Here is an 8,994-nt window from a genome sequence, read left to right on the forward strand (position 1 = left end):
TATTGAATTATATTGGGGCCCAATCCCAATACTCACCCTTCCACCCATGAACCATTCAATAGGGAGCCTAAAGCTTGGTTTATGCTTGACGCATTCACTTTCCGCGCGGTGATGCGGCTCGCAGATGGAACGCGCTTCACAACTCGCAGCGTTTATGGTACGTGCGGCTCGTCTCTGCGGTGAGCCAATATTCTCTCAAACTGAACGGGGCAGCATGGAGCTCTACGGCATGCACCCAACACTGCACCATAGTAGAAGTAGAAATGACTGTTTACAACATGGCATTCCAGCATTTTTAACAGCGTCCTCGTCTTTTCCGACAGTGCGAGCTATTTCTCTCCAAGAATTATTAACATGTTGATCACGGTGATCTCTGAGAGCTGAATCATACAAATGTTTGTATTTACGAACCTCTGCCATACTAGTTCTTGCCGGTCCGCCATGTTTTTCCGCGTCCGTCCGTCCGCGTGGTTAGAAATTTTCCGAGGTGCACGTTGCGGAAATTCTGGGCCGTGCGGAGGCACGGTGGAAGGGCGTGGTTGTTAAAATGATGCAAAATGACTCTACTTTTCCGCGCGGAGCCGTGCGGACCTCGCGGACGCGTCAAGCCTTCAGTCACGCCCATCTGCTTACGGAAGAACGAAAAAAATGACTGCAAGTCTGAACATTATTTTCTAATCCCGCTTGTTTTGTGCCATGGTTTTCACAGATGATGTCCGTGAATTTTAAAGAAGCATTTCGATACCAAGAACACGCTTATTTTCCAACAGGGAGAAACATTATTTTAGGTTTTGTGTGGGAATAAGTCCAGGACCATTAATGATATTTATTCATGCTCTGAATGATTTAGTGTAAGATTTAATATGAACAGCAATGAATGTAAATTTTCTAAAGAAATTGTTTGTTTGTTTGAAAGTTAATAGATTTTTTTTAAGTAGCACAAACAGCGACCGGCATGCGTTGGTTGGGTCGATGATGCAATTCTCACTGTCCCAAGGAGGGCAATTATTTGCACACTTGTGTTTACGCACACGAAGCCTAACCCCTTCTTTCCACTGGCCGTGATAGCAGTCGCGTAACATAATGACGGCGTTTTACCCGCAAGTTCGTTCCCAGCGGACAAATTCTGATGTGAAATGGGAGCAAAAGCTTTCCACACAGCTGATCTCATAATGTCACAAAATCACAGGAGAATTACAACACCACGTGTGATTTCAGAAGTCCACACACAATAATGAGCAAAGAAAAAGACGGCTGCATGTATCAACAAAGGTCTGTGGCTTATTTTCTGTTCTGTTTACACGGGCTTTGGACAAACAAGGAGGACAAACAACTATGACAATCTATTTTTAGAACATCAATGAAGACTCTATACTTTGGTTATGTAAAATAGCTTTTTTGAGTAATAATGAATGAATGAATGAATGAAGGAATGAATGAATGAATGAATGAATGAATGTGGAGACATGTAAATGTAATTGCACCAAAATAAATATTTACTGAAAGAGACCAGCAATGGGCCGTATTTCCCACGCATTTCCCATGCTCACTCACACCAAGCAGTGAATTGCACTTCCCTCGTTTTCTCTCTTTCTCTCTTTCTCTCTTTCTCTCTTTCTCTCTCTCTCTCTCTCTCTCTCTCTCTCTCTCTCTCTCTCTCTCTCTCTCTCTTTCACCTCGTTATGTCCTCTTCTCCTTTTCCCTCTCTCCTCCGTTGTCACCCTTGCCAGTGTCACCACTTTGTTTTTAACTCATTTTCAGCTTGACCTCATCTCTGGAGGAGGATAATTATCAAAAGGGGACATCGTGTTTTACCAGTGGTTTTTGAGGTCAGCAATTTGCTCACGTTTGTTGAGTTTATTTTCTGTCCTCAACAGTAAAACATGCCAGTGTTTCTGTCCTGTCGTCCCTCCCCCCCAGAACTCTGTCCTTGTTTACATCAGCTCACACTGAGACTGCCTTTGAGAAATCACTGAGATCTCTGCCGTTAGAGGACTTGGAAAGCCACCTGCTATGCATGGCTTCTCAGAACATTGCGTACACGTTATGAAGTGACTTATGTTGAATAGTGGTGATTGAGAAGTTTTGTGTTACATACATAGTAAGATACTACTTAGATAAAATACATTTTACAGGATGCTATACATATAAAATTTTAGACTGTACAATAACAAGCACATTTACTTATTAATGGTCTAGCCCTCCCACTGTCTTTATGGGTGACCCCTATCGACATATATATATATATATATATATATATATATATATATATATATATATATATATATATGTATATATATATATATATGGGTTTCCATAGACTCCAATAACAAGTTTTTGAGGTAAAATGGGAGGTGGCCACCACCGCCATTTTGACCGTGTCACAGGTTCCGTCAGGCCTAGACAATTCCACAAAAGGGAAGAGAGGTGGAGCTGAGGGTGGGGCTGTAAGGCTGGGATCAACTGACAACACCCGGTCGAACTAGCTACAAGCTAACCTGAAGCTAACCCAAATTAGCTAACCCAAAGCTAACACGGAGGTGGGAGCTAAGCTAACGGAGGTAGCAACCTAGCTACAACCGGAGTTAACTGTGCACAACACCAGAGCTTCTGAGTCAGCAACACTCAGTAAGAAGAAGTTATTCATTAAGTTGTTTTGTCCAACAATTGCACAACTAATATCCAAAAAAGAACGCACAAACGCTACAACTAATGGTCCGCAAAGCAACTGGTCCGGACGGGATTCCCGGCCGCGTCCTCAGGTCATGCGCGGCTCAGCTGGCTGGAGTGTTTACACACATCTTCAACCTTTCCCTCTCTCTGTCTGTAGTCCCAGCCTGCTTCAAAATGGCCACCATTGTTCCTGTACCCAAATCCTCCACCATCTCCACATTGAATGACTGGCGACCTGTAGCCCTGACCCCCATCGTGAGCAAATGCTTCGAGAAGTTGGTCAGGGGCTTCATCTGCTCTGCACTGCCCGATTCACTGGACCCTCTACAGTTTGCATACCGCCACAACAGGTCCACTGATGATGCCATAGCCCTGACACTCCATGCTGCCCTGTCACACCTGGAGAAGAGAGACACGTATGTGAGAATGCTGTTTGTAGATTACAGCTCAGCATTCAACACCATCGTTCCATTGAAGCTGGACAGGAAACTGCAGGATCTAGGACTGAGCAGCTCCCTCTGCAGCTGGATCCTTAACTTTCTGTCTGACAGACGCCAGGTGGTCAGACTGGGCAGCACCACCTCATCCCCCGTCACACTGAACACTGGTGCTCCACAGGGGTGTGCGTTGAGCCCTCTCCTGTACTCACTCTACACCTACGACTGCATGGCCACGAGAAACTCCAACATCATTGTGAAGTTTGCGGACGACACCACAGTGGTGGGTCTCATCACCAACGACGATGAGATGGCCTGCAGGGAGGAGATCAGCGCCCTGACCCACTGGTGTCAGGACAACCGTCTCACTCTCAACGTCACAAAGACAAAGGAGTTGATAATGGACTTCCGGAGGTGCAGAGGAATACACCCCCCCCCCCCCCCCCCATCACCATCAACGGCGACACTGTGGAGAGGGTGAGCAGCTTCCGTTTCTTTGGAGTTCATCTGGCAGAGGATCTTACGTGGTCAGTGCACACGAACAATACAGTGAAGAAGGCACAGCAGCGCCTCTTCTTTTTCAGGAGACTGAAAAGATTTGGCATGAGCCGCCACATCCTCAGGACCTTCTATCGCTGTGCCATTGAGAGCATCCTCACTGGATGCATCTCCGCCTGGTATGGCAACAGCACCGCTTACAACCGCAAAGCTCTCCAGAGAGTAGTGAGGTGTGCAGAAAGGATTATTGGAGGTGAGCTTCCCTCCCTCCAGGACATCTACAGGAAGCGGTGCCTGAGGAAAGCGGGGAGGATCATCAAGGACTCAAGTCACCCCAGCCATAAACTGTTCAGACTACTTCCATCAGAAAGGAGGTTCTGCAGCATCCGGTCCAGAACCAGCAGACTGAGAGACAGCTTTTTCCATCAGGCCATCAGACTGCTGAACACAACGCAGACACCTCACCCTCACTACTGAAACTCCAACATTACACACTCCATACTGTACATTAATGCCACTGTTTTGCACATACCAACCTCTGTACATTTTATATCTCTTATCTTATTGTTTACTTTATTCATTTGTAAAACATGTATATACACAATATACACACACTCACATGCACACACGTAGAAAAATAGAAAATAAAATGCTTAGCACACACATTTAGTAATGCATATACCTTACATACTATACATATTATTACTTAGATTAGCCATTTTTATATTTTGCTTGTTTTTACGTTACTGTATTTTGCACAACTGTTGCTGTGAAGCTCGCACACAAGAATTTCACTCACATGTACTGTACCAGTGTACTTGCACATGTGACGTGACAATAAAAGCGATTTGATTTGATTTTGATCTAAGTTGAGAGACAGAAAATGACCGAACAGTTTTAAGGCGAGACCGAGGCTCAGGCTGAGGCCTTTCCCCGGAGCTAGCTCTGTGGTCACGTGGGTTGGATGCTCATTAATTATACAGAATTTTAGGCTTTTAATACACTTAAACAGAAGAGTGAGAAAAAATTCACCCCCCTCAGAGTTGTCATGAGTGTAAACTAGATCATTTAAACAAAAAACATGTTTTGGTACCAGGCTGTAAACGTGTTTATTTCTGCTGTGAAATTGGTATTTTTAACATGGGAGTCAATGAGGATTTGCTCGCTTCTGACACCAGCCCCTAGTGGATGAGGGTGGAACTGCAGTTTATTTCATTTCCGCGTTGGCTTCAATTTTTCACCCACATTGTGGGGGCTTGGTGACCCCACAAGGAAAGTTGACCATTGAGCAGAATTGATGGTTTATCCCTTTAGGTCCATGTGGCAGGGGTGAGGTGGTGCTCACTCCTCACCCCTGCCACATGGACCCAAGGGATGAACCATCAACCGTGTTCAATGGTCAACTTTCCTTGTGGGGTCACCCATAAAGACAGTGGGAGGGTTAAGAAACTGACAAACATGCATTGCGACCATCACGTTAGAGTTTTGAACAGTGTTAAAGATACTTTGATCAAACCTTGAACATACGTTGCATGACCTTGTGCAGTACATCAATGTCTCAATCTTTAAGCACTTAAAGAAATATGTGTTGTCTTTGCAACTTTTGGACCAAGTTTTACCTAAATGTATCTTAAACTGACTGGGATGCAGAAAATGTCGTCTTTGCTAAGTTCAGTAAGTTGTGGTGGCCATCCTGACTCCAAATGTGAATCAGCTGTAGACATACATCTATAAAATGATTTAAAGGAAGTAAATTTAAATCTATCTATTCATTGGTTCATTAGACGAAGAATCAGAATCAACTTTATTGTCATTGCTCCAGCGTCGTGGAGCATAGAAATGTGTCTCCGCTGTACAGCCTGACCAAGGTTAAACACACAGGCACGCAGCCATCAAGATGCTCATTAAATATTTTTAGACAGTTTTAGCAATGATTCTAGCCTTTAATGGAGCGCAAGAACAGTTTTTTTTTTCTTTTTAATAATTGAACATTTGCTGGGGCTCAAATGGCCCAGGAGCACAGATCGGTACCCACATATAACAAGATGAGAAAGCCTACAATGGAAAGACTGGTTTAACCCACTAAGGACATTAAATTGAACGGCTTAACCTAACGGCTCTATGGAGCTACCTAAAGCTAGAAACTCAGTGTACAGTCATGTTAACTATCCGCAAAACTCAATAGGCAAGCTTTGTACTCATTCAAAGCCTGGCTGTTGGCCAGTACATCCTGGAATGTGGCATGTGTGCTATTACATCCCTTTTAGTTTTTTTTTTTTTTTTTTGGTCTTAGTAGCTCAAACTAGCAGGAGCAGTAGTTTAAGCTGGCATTGTTCTGTGGTTAGCATTAGTGCTGTGATAGACTTGCTGTTTGACCATGCATTGATGCAGGCTGCGTCTTTGTTCACATACTTGCTGCTGCACAGCACTGCACGTAGTACTGGGGTGTTCCACGAGGGGGCGCATTAGACTACTCAGACCAGACAGAGAGCCGGGTTTGTGGTTACAACCAAAACAAACATGGCATCAATAGAAGAGATCAGTAACTGGTTAATTTTGAGTTCATGACAGAAAAAGAGACAGCAGCGGTATCGAGATGAGATGAAAGACCTCTAAACCAGAGACTGAGTCACCATGGTGAGTGTGTCTCGCTCGTTTTGTCGACTTCACCTACCGGTTACACGTATAATGCTTGTTACTCGTATATTTGGACGCGTCACGTTAATTTCAGGGGACTCACACAAACGACCATTCAAATCAATGCAAGTAACGCGTGGCAGCCATTTAAAACGTGTTTGCGTTGTCAAACAGCAAGTATATCAAGAGCCTTACTGCACCCCGTTGGCGTAACTATGCTCTTGGCATTGGTGGGGACATATAAATCGCCAACACTCCCACAATTTGTGTCCATAATAAAACAATCAAGTACTGATTTCCCAAATATACTATCTACATACTTAACTGTAATGTTAAACGTCATTGAACAGCTAATGTGTGTCACCAATATTTTAACATTAAGCAGGTCAATTTAACCCTTTAACAACATTTTTTCATATCTATACGCATATTTCTAAGTTTATAAGAGCTCTTTCCTTTAAATTATTTTAATAAGATTTGTTTTATTCCTCAAAAGCTGCTTTATTGAATCATAAACATGTTTTCTGCCCTCTGGTGAAAGCTAAAGTTGCCAAGTACAAATTGTATTTAACTTTATTGTTGTAAAAGTAAATCATTGTTGTGTTAATATTAGTCACAAATGTTTAAAAAAACAGTTTCCTGATTTTATTTCACGTATCAGACTTTAAATGATGAACTGTCTCTCTAGGCTGATCATTTCTTTGCACAAGGCTGCAGATTTCTCTGTCAGAGTCTGAATGGAAGTTAGACTGAGAGAGAAAGAGATCCGTGATGCCTGGATCGGATTTGAAAAACCGGATCCGTGCTGTTTAAACTATCATAAAAAATCAGATACGAGTGGCATGTGAGGGGAAAAAAAATCGGATTTGATGCGCTTTTGCTGCAGTGTGAACATAGCCTTAAGCCTGATTCATGCTTCTGCGAGACACGCAACGCCATTATCCGTCCTTGCGGGCCTGCTGGAGAGCTCTCGCAAGGACGGACGGAGTCGAGCTCTCTTTTCTAAACATCCGTCCGTCGAGACGGAGAATGTAAGCTTGTGATTGGTCAGGTCACCGCTGTCGTCTACACCGCCACCATCGCACCCTCAAAAACATAAAGAGAGCCGAGGATAACTAGCGGCAGTCACAGAGCAGCTTGAAGAATACCTCGCGACAAAACTCTAAAAACATGAAAGTTTAATTCCCGTGACTGGAGGAGTGAAAAGATGCGCAGCAAGCGTTTTATTTGTGGACAGAAATGACAGAAAACGTGGGTTTAGAGGTGGCGAGCGCATGAAGAGGTGGAGGAGGATGAGAGACAAATTTGTCTGTGTTAAAAAGTCTCTTATGTACAAAAAAAAAACAATATAAACACAGCATCTTGGACTGGATACATGACAAGATACCACAGAACAGCGCTACGCCCTCTGCTGACCTGGCGGGGAATCGCTGTGCAACACTCCCCAGGAGACGGAGAAGTATTGGGGCAAAACGTCTCCGTCCGTGCGTGCGTGTCTCTCCCTGTTGAAGCTGACGGAGAAGCATGAATCAGGCTTAAGTCTCTCAGAGAAAGGTAGACCGCCTGTAGCTTCTGCATGCTGAGCGCTAAAGCCTAGCTCTGCCATTAACGTTGTTATGATGGACTCATTTCATTAGCAAACTTAACTTTGAATGAATTACATGTTTCTTTAGAAAATAGCTCCTTATGTCCTCAGCCCTCTTCATTTTGCCTTGATCCTCATGTAAACTAATTTTGTGAGACTCTTATTTTGATTAGTACAGCCAGACAGGATGGGGTGCACAGCGCCTTTATTGTGACGACCAGAAGTGTAAGTGTGTGTTGGTTGTTGGGGAAATTGACTGCTGTAATGTGAAGTGATGGTGGTTCATGTGCAGCTTTTATGCCGTGAGCGTCCTCTCTGGACCCTCGGTTACACTCACTCGCTTTTGGCCCCATGCGTCACTCACGTCGCAGAGCAAACACACGAGTCTGGAACGTTTTCCTTTGAACTTTAGCGCTGCTAACAACTGGCGTAGTTTGTCTCATGTGAGTCTCCCGTGACAGCATGCGTGGCCAATCACACTAGCCATGTGCTTTACAGAGGTAGGACTCGAGGAGAGAACATCATTTAACCCTTTCTGCACCTCTAGGGTAACAAGACATTGAAAGGCTTGTTGTTTTTTAGTGGAGGTGGTCAAATTATTGGTGGGGACTATTTGGACATCGCTGGATATTGGTGGGGACATGTCACCTCCATCCATGCCAAATTTACGTCCTTGCTGCACCCACGTTTATATATTGGTACTGCTGAAGTGGGGTGGGACATTCAAATGTAAGGTGGTGTGTTTGAGCTTATGACTCGTTACACCATCTTTTCTCGGACTATGGCCAAAACAACATTACTGTACATATGGAAGCATATTGGTGTCCTACTTTAGACCTCCCAAGCTATTTATATTCAACAACAACCAGGTAAATGTGGTTTTGAAATTCAGAACGCCTCATTTGAAAGTTTTGAGCAAAGATCTTATCAAATGTGTTTTGCCTAAAGTATGCACTTTGACTGACTCTTAGCAACTACCCAACACATTCTCACTCCCAGCGCGTCAAAAACAAACGCTTGGTCAGCCACCCTCCACGTCAGACCCCAGACGCCAAAAGCGCCCTTTTTCGTTACTTATGCGCGGGTATTGTAAAGGTTTTTTCCCTTTTGTTACTGCAGATCCCAATGCAGCGTAAAACTGACGTGATGAGATATCCGCTGATG

This window comes from Nothobranchius furzeri, chromosome 2 (genome assembly GCF_043380555.1).
Source record: "Nothobranchius furzeri strain GRZ-AD chromosome 2, NfurGRZ-RIMD1, whole genome shotgun sequence".
In the NCBI taxonomy this organism is placed as follows: Eukaryota; Metazoa; Chordata; class Actinopteri; order Cyprinodontiformes; family Nothobranchiidae; genus Nothobranchius; species Nothobranchius furzeri.